Source organism: Ranitomeya imitator, chromosome 2, assembly GCF_032444005.1.
Source record: "Ranitomeya imitator isolate aRanImi1 chromosome 2, aRanImi1.pri, whole genome shotgun sequence".
NCBI lineage: Eukaryota > Metazoa > Chordata > Amphibia > Anura > Dendrobatidae > Ranitomeya > Ranitomeya imitator.
Window position 1 is genome coordinate 680,163,519 of NC_091283.1, and position 7,002 is coordinate 680,170,520.

The 7,002-nt window shown below is 42.0% G+C and overlaps 1 long non-coding RNA gene across 1 annotated transcript; it reads left to right on the forward strand.

Moving 5' to 3' along the window:
- Nucleotides 1-872: 872 nt before the first annotated feature.
- Nucleotides 873-1,871, forward strand: LOC138667679 (uncharacterized). Its single transcript, XR_011318883.1, has 3 exons — nucleotides 873-979; nucleotides 1,375-1,551; nucleotides 1,755-1,871. It is a non-coding gene; the product is annotated as an uncharacterized lncRNA (long non-coding RNA).
- Nucleotides 1,872-7,002: the final 5,131 nt, after the last annotated feature.

A 7,002-nucleotide genomic window follows, 5' to 3' on the forward strand; every position in this document is an offset into this window, starting at 1 on the left:
GATACTAATTATTATCCATTTTTCGTATAAAAATTATACCTATAGTGATAAGTTTCATACAAAATATATGTAAGCCAAGTCCAGGCTGAAAGACAATTTGACTGTTCTGTCCCCACATAATGAGAATAAAGGTATAACTGGCTGTTAGATGCTGTGAGACTTTCCTACCTTCGTTTCCAAGAAATTGAAGACTTCACAAGCCTAGAAATGTGTGCTCACAGCAATGAGATGAACAGCAAAATGGCTAATGAGAGGAGGGAGGCAGGAAGACAAGTAGAAGCCACTCCCAGTTTGAATTAACTTAATTGACAGCAACATAAGTGACCAGTAACAACACTGAACAATAGATATCAGCATAACATTTGTAGCTGAATGAACTTTAGTTTCTGAAACCAAGTAAAGTCTTCCCACAGTGGAGGTATATGTGAAGGTACAATTGTACCTATGCAGCCTGTTAAGGTTGTAAAATTATGCAGCCTGACAAGGGTTAATTATGGTTTAGAGATGCATAGTTAAATATAATTAAGCATTTGCGAATAATAACACAACTGTCTTATATACTTACATTTAGAATAGCTCTGCTTTTTAACCTAGTCGGGCTTCTGGTGGATGTCTGTTGTCCTGTAGTGGGACAGTCAGCTGTATTTATCCTGAGTGTCAGAAAGCAACTCAGGTGTTAACACCCAGAAACACACCCAGTTACGCCACATCACACGCCTTCTGTTAACACCCAGAACACAGTCATACATGCAATTAATGCATTTATTAACTCGGTATTATACGCGTATAATGTACAGAGTATTGACTCATTCTGATTGTGTCATTATATTATAAGTATTATATATTCATGCATTCTTTCTTATTTAAGAGCCGTGTATGTCGCCCAATTGGCGCAATAATTTCATAACGCAGAATTATGCGCGCATTGAAGCCGTGGCGCCGATAGCCGATAATGGTCCTGCTCTTCATCTCATCATGGGTAATTAGGAGCACCTTTTTGCTTTTAGATAGGGAAAAATGTCATTGTAACACGGTACAAAGATATTTATCTTTCATGTATCACATGTAAGAATGCTAAATATATATATATATATATTATCTATGTTAATATATACTGTTTATGGCGTAAAACTATAGCATCTATTAACTATTGTATTACACAAATTATGTCATAATAAATATATGATTAAATTAATAAAACAAATAATAGCGGTAGCCACCAAAATAATACTGAATTATTAATATATAGCGGCATAAGTCTTGCTATATTAATTTACACCGCAAATATGTTTATACCGTAAAACTATATTATACTATATCAGTTGCTTTAATCCTTTGTATGTAAACACGAACTACGCGCAATTTCTCATACAGATACTGACACGGAGACATCTGACGATATGGCTGAAAACTGGTGTGTTCCCGAACCACGCGATACGCTGGGTTCAGACGTGGAGATCATAGATGTCAAGAACCCTGCAACTTCAGCGAAACCCGATGCTCCTAAAAGACGCGGCAACTCGTTACGCCGATGTTTCAAGAATAGAAAAGGTATCTGTTCACTTGAAATACAGTCGATTCTCACTTTTGTGTAACACTCATATTTACTTACAGCTGCTAGCTAACTGTCAGAAAATTCATTTTTGAATATATATATATATATATATATATTCGTCTCACCGCTGCAGTTTTGTGTAGAAAATCAATTCTGTGTTCGCTAATCGTTATATTTTTACTTACACCCGCTAATCTAGTTGCCCGGAAAATACAGCTTGAAAAAGAGAATATTCCCGCCTCTGCGAGTTTGAGCATTGCGCCGCCCGTTAAACCAGGAGCTGATGTGGGACAATTCCCGCTTCATACTTGTAAGTATATATCTGGACTGCTCTATACAGGTTTATGTAAATATCGTTACAATGATTTCATGGGTACCTGTCCCCATTAACTTTTCAAATATTACGCATGATCATAGCTATGCGTCGCCGTTTAGCTTTTCCAATTTTGCGCCGTTTCGCGGCTAACCGCCACTTGTATCTTTTCTTTTAGATACGTCACCTCTTCAGCAACGAGTTTTGCACCGGCGTAATTACGACGCTGAAGAGAATCAACCACAAAGAGCTAATACGGCAGTGCGAACAACATCTCTCTCGCCCATCTGTGTTGTGGATCGTGATGAATGCTACGCTGCACCAAAACAACCCGGGAATCCAAGCCCCAAGATTTCACATCAGAAATATACGAACGTTTCAAGAGAGAAACGTGCAGCGCCGAACGCTAGGCCCCGCATAACTCGGCCCGCCAATAGCACAGGCGTCATACCACAAGTTACGCCTGAAAACAGAGAAATTGAACAGCTCTCCGAGGGTATGTGGTCACCCACAGAGCCCCTCAATATACCTGTGTGCCAGACTGTGCAATCTGCAGATACTGCTCTTGCAGGCTCTTCTAGCGTTTTTGCCCCTGTATTACCTCTAAAGAAACGAGCCGTATCCCGACGCCGTGTAGGTAGAAAGCAGAAAGTTGCTGTACATACACCTTACACAGGTCGTCCTTCGTGGGATGCTGACCATGTCAAAATGTTTACTGACATGTCTGCGCAGTACGCTCAAAGCAAACTCGCACAGATGGAACTAAAATCTTTCTGCGATACATATGAAAGACTGTTAAATGCATGTCCAACACCTGACATTACCGAGGAGCTGCGTGCTTTCAAACTAAATCACCCCTGATAAATCTAACTAAAGTCTTTTAAATCACATACAATGGTTGTCATTTTTCATAATATGTGCGTGTTGTGTGCTGTGTGTATTTGTGTGTGTGTGTGAGTTCTGTATGTGTTGCGTGTTCTTTACAGAACCATAAACTTATAATAGCAAAATGTTGATGCCGACAGCCGCACACAGATGTATTTTTGCATTATTTCACAGTGCCTGATGAGTACCGGATGCATGGTTGGTTGAGAAGCGCCCGTGGGTGCAGAAGTGTTTGTGGCCCGCATATTAATAAAGCACAAAAAATCCCTGACCTATGTGGTCAGCATATTAATAAAGTGCAAAAAACATGATAACATAAGTCCTAAATGCCTAATAACCGCATATTAATAAAGTGCAAAAACATGATAACATAAGTCCTAAATGCCTAATAATCGCATATTAATCATAAATAAGTTCTAAATGTCTATTTCTTGTGTGTGTTGTATGTTAATAAAGTGCAAAAATCACTGACCTATGTGGCCCGCATATTAATAAAGTGCAAAAATCTCTGACCTATGTGGTCAACATATTAATAAAGTGCAAAAAAACATGATAACATAAGTCCTAAATGACTAATAACCGCATATTAATAAAGTGCAAAAAAAAAAAAAAAAAAATCCCCGACCTATGACAAAAAGCTAATATAATATAGACCAAAGATATAAAAAGAATGCTGAATTTTTACTAAACAGGTTGCTGCAGAATAAAAATGTCACAGCATGGAATAATAATGTTGAATTTATTTTCAAAGGATATTAGTAAGGCCGCGCACCAATAAATGATTTTACAATATTGTGCTATAAATCCCTTATAAATGAGAATGTGTTATAAATATCATATAAAAGTTGTGAAATTAATGTGTGATAAAATAATGTAGAATTAAAGAACGCCGAAATAATATCTGCGTATGCTGCAGCGCTAAAAGTTGTACATTTGTTTCTTACGTGTTTTGGTGCAGCCAAGAAGATTTTTTATGCAGATTTTATATAAAATGCGGGCGAAAATAGTTAATATTGGTGTATTTTCATACTTGTTCATCGTGTCGTTATCAGATACCGCAATGATGCATTTGTCAGCATCATGCTGTTAGCTAACTTAAAATTTGAGCTGTTGTTTTATCGTGAGAAATAAATCTTTTTAAATTTTTTACAATATCGTGTCTTTGGTTTTACTTGTGTTGTAACATTGGGTCATATTATAACTTGTGTTGTGACATTGGTGCATATCGCTTCTGTGTATATAAGGCAGCCACAAGGAGAAAATCTGCTACAATGTGAATAAACACAACTTACAATGCCCTCAGTAGATAACCTTCAGGTACAATACATGTACAAACAAAAAAAGCTGCCTCTTCTGTTTGTGAAAATAAACATTTATGGGGTACGCAAATACAAGGATGTAGGATTGCATACAGAAACACCAAAATGCCCCGCAGATAACCTTCAGGTACAATACATGTACAAACAAAAAAAGCTGCCTCTTCTGTTTGTGAAAATAAACATTTATGGGGTACGCAAATACAACAACAATTGACCTAGGTGTTATAAACCTCTGACCCACAGTTAACCTAAACATTTAGGTAATGTTCACCATTTAGTTAGTGTTCACCATTTACAAAAACAAATAGACAGCTTTAAGTTCTCCACTATATGAATACACTGCAAATACCCACAGCAGATTCTCTGTTTGTGAAAATAAACATTTAGTTAATGTTCACCATAGTGTTCAGTAGAGACACATATAAACAGCTTTAAGTTCTCCACTATATGAATACACTGTGAATAAAACAAAAGCTTACAGAATCAAACTCGGGGATACGTATAAAACCTATTATAAAACAAATGAGAAAGGTGTTATAAACCACGTGTAAAATAAATACACGACTAGACTATAATTATAAACATGTGTTATTCCACAAAATACGGGAATAATATCAAAACTACAACAAATTAAACTATATTAAACTATATCAAAAGGGGGAATCAAACAAGGAGGGACAGCTGGATACCAGCCGTCAGACAAGGGGAGGGGAGGGGTTACACACTTTGATACACTTTGATAGGGGCGGGGCACCTGTCAGATTGAGTTTGACGAAACCACCCGATGCTACACTACTACAATGAAACTTGTGGCTCCAATGCAGTTTTATAATTCTGACATGCTGAAAATCCGCCTTTTTTTTTTTAGAGGAGGACAGCTGTATTAAGTGGCGCAGACAGACACTGCTAGTAGGCCTTACACCACAAAGTAGGCTCACTGCAGGATGACAAAAAGTTACATGGGTACACGGTCGGCATTGGTGTGCTCAGTGGAGGACAAATGGAAGGAGGGACCGCAGACAGACTTAGTAGGCCTAAAATAAAAAAATTAGGCTCAAAGCAGTTTGAATTATCTTGCAGGGGTACACAGGCAGCATTGTTGTGTTCAGCGGAGGACAATTGGAAGGAGTGTCTGACACAGTTAGTACTCCCACTAAGTATTTACTGGTGTCAATAGAGGACACTGACCCTGACTATTTTAACTTGCATCATACATGTCAACAAATTGGTAGTGTCAGTGCCAGGCATTGAAGGATGTCAGCGCATAGACTAAACATTGGTGGAGCTGTGAGAGATAATTTTGCAAGTGGTAGAGCACTGTTTGAGCTGGGGGGGGACTCTCTTGTGGTCGGCGGTACAGGCCCAGGGCCCCTCATGTTACAATGGTGTGTCTGACTTTGGGTTCGCACCACCACCGCCAGAGACACTTTATTGTACTATGAGGGACCCAGTTGCAGTGCCATCGACCAAAAGCGGGCACACCCACCTCTTCAGACAAACGGCACTCTCACGGGTGCTTGCGCCAAGTGGCGCGACCACGGCCCCGTGGGGGGAGTTAGCCCATTTAGGGAGGTGTAAACATGTTGTATGCTGGACAAACAGCTGCTGCAAATTAAGAGATTGGAACAGTCAGTAAGACAAGTCCACAAGCAAGACCTTTTTATAGGAAAGCTAGGTGCCAGCCGGGAAAGGTGGGGCAAAATAATTCGAAATCCATGAGTGGTTCATTTTAACCCCTTCCCGACCCATGACGCCACGTAGGCGTCATGAAAGTCGGTGCCAATCCGACCCATGACGCCTATGTGGCGTCATGGAAAGATCGCGTCCCTGCAGATCCGGTGAAAGGGTTATCTCCCATTTCACCCGATCTGCAGGGACAGGGGGAGTGGTAGTTTAGCCCAGGGGGGGTGGCTTCACCCCCTCGTGGCTACGATCGCTCTGATTGGCTGTTGAAAGTGAAACTGCCAATCAGAGCGATTTGTAATATTTCACCTATTATAACTGGTGAAATATTACAATCCAGCCATGGCCGATGCTGCAATACCATCGGCCATGGCTGGAAATACTAGAATGCCCCCACCCCACCCCACCGATCGCCCCCCCAGCCCCCCGATCTGGCCGGTACACTGCTCCGGCTCCCCTCCGTCCAGTGCTCCGCTCCCCCCGTGCTCTTGTCCGCTCCCCCCGTGCTCCAATCACCCCCCCGTGCTCCAATCACCCCCCCTGCACTCCGATCCACCCCCCGTGCTCCGTTCCACCCCCCCGTGCTCCGTTCCAGCCCTCCCGTGCTCCATTCCACACCCCCCGTGCTCCGTTCCACGCCTGCCGCGCTCTGATTCCCCCCCCCCGTGCACCGATCCCCCCCCCATGGTCCCCCCCCACCCCATCATACTTACCGATCCTGCCGGGGTCCCGTCCGTCTTCTCCCTGGGCGCCGCCATCTTCCAAAATGGCGGGCGCATGCGCAGTGCGCCCGCCGAATCTGCCGGCTGGCAGATTCGTTCCAAAGTGCATTTTGATCACTGAGATAGATTATATCTCAGTGTTCAAAATAAAAAAAATAATAAATGACCCCCCCCCCCTTTGTCACCCCCATAGGTAGGGACAATAAAAAAATAAAGAAATTTTTTTTTTCCACTAATGTTAGAATAGGGTTAGGGTTAGGGGTAGGGTTAGGGGTAGGGTTAGGGTTAGGGGTAGGGTTAGGGTTAGGGGTAGGGTTAGGGGTAGGGTTAGGGGTAGGGTTAGGGGTAGGGTTAGGGCTAGGGGTAGGGTTAGGGGTAGGGTTAGGGTTAGGGGTAGGGTTAGGGTTAGGGTTTCGGTATGTGCACACGTATTCTGGTCCTCTGCGGATTTTTCCGCTGCGGATTTGATAAATCCGCAGTGCTAAACCACTGCGGATTTATGGCGGATTTACCGCGTTTTTTTCT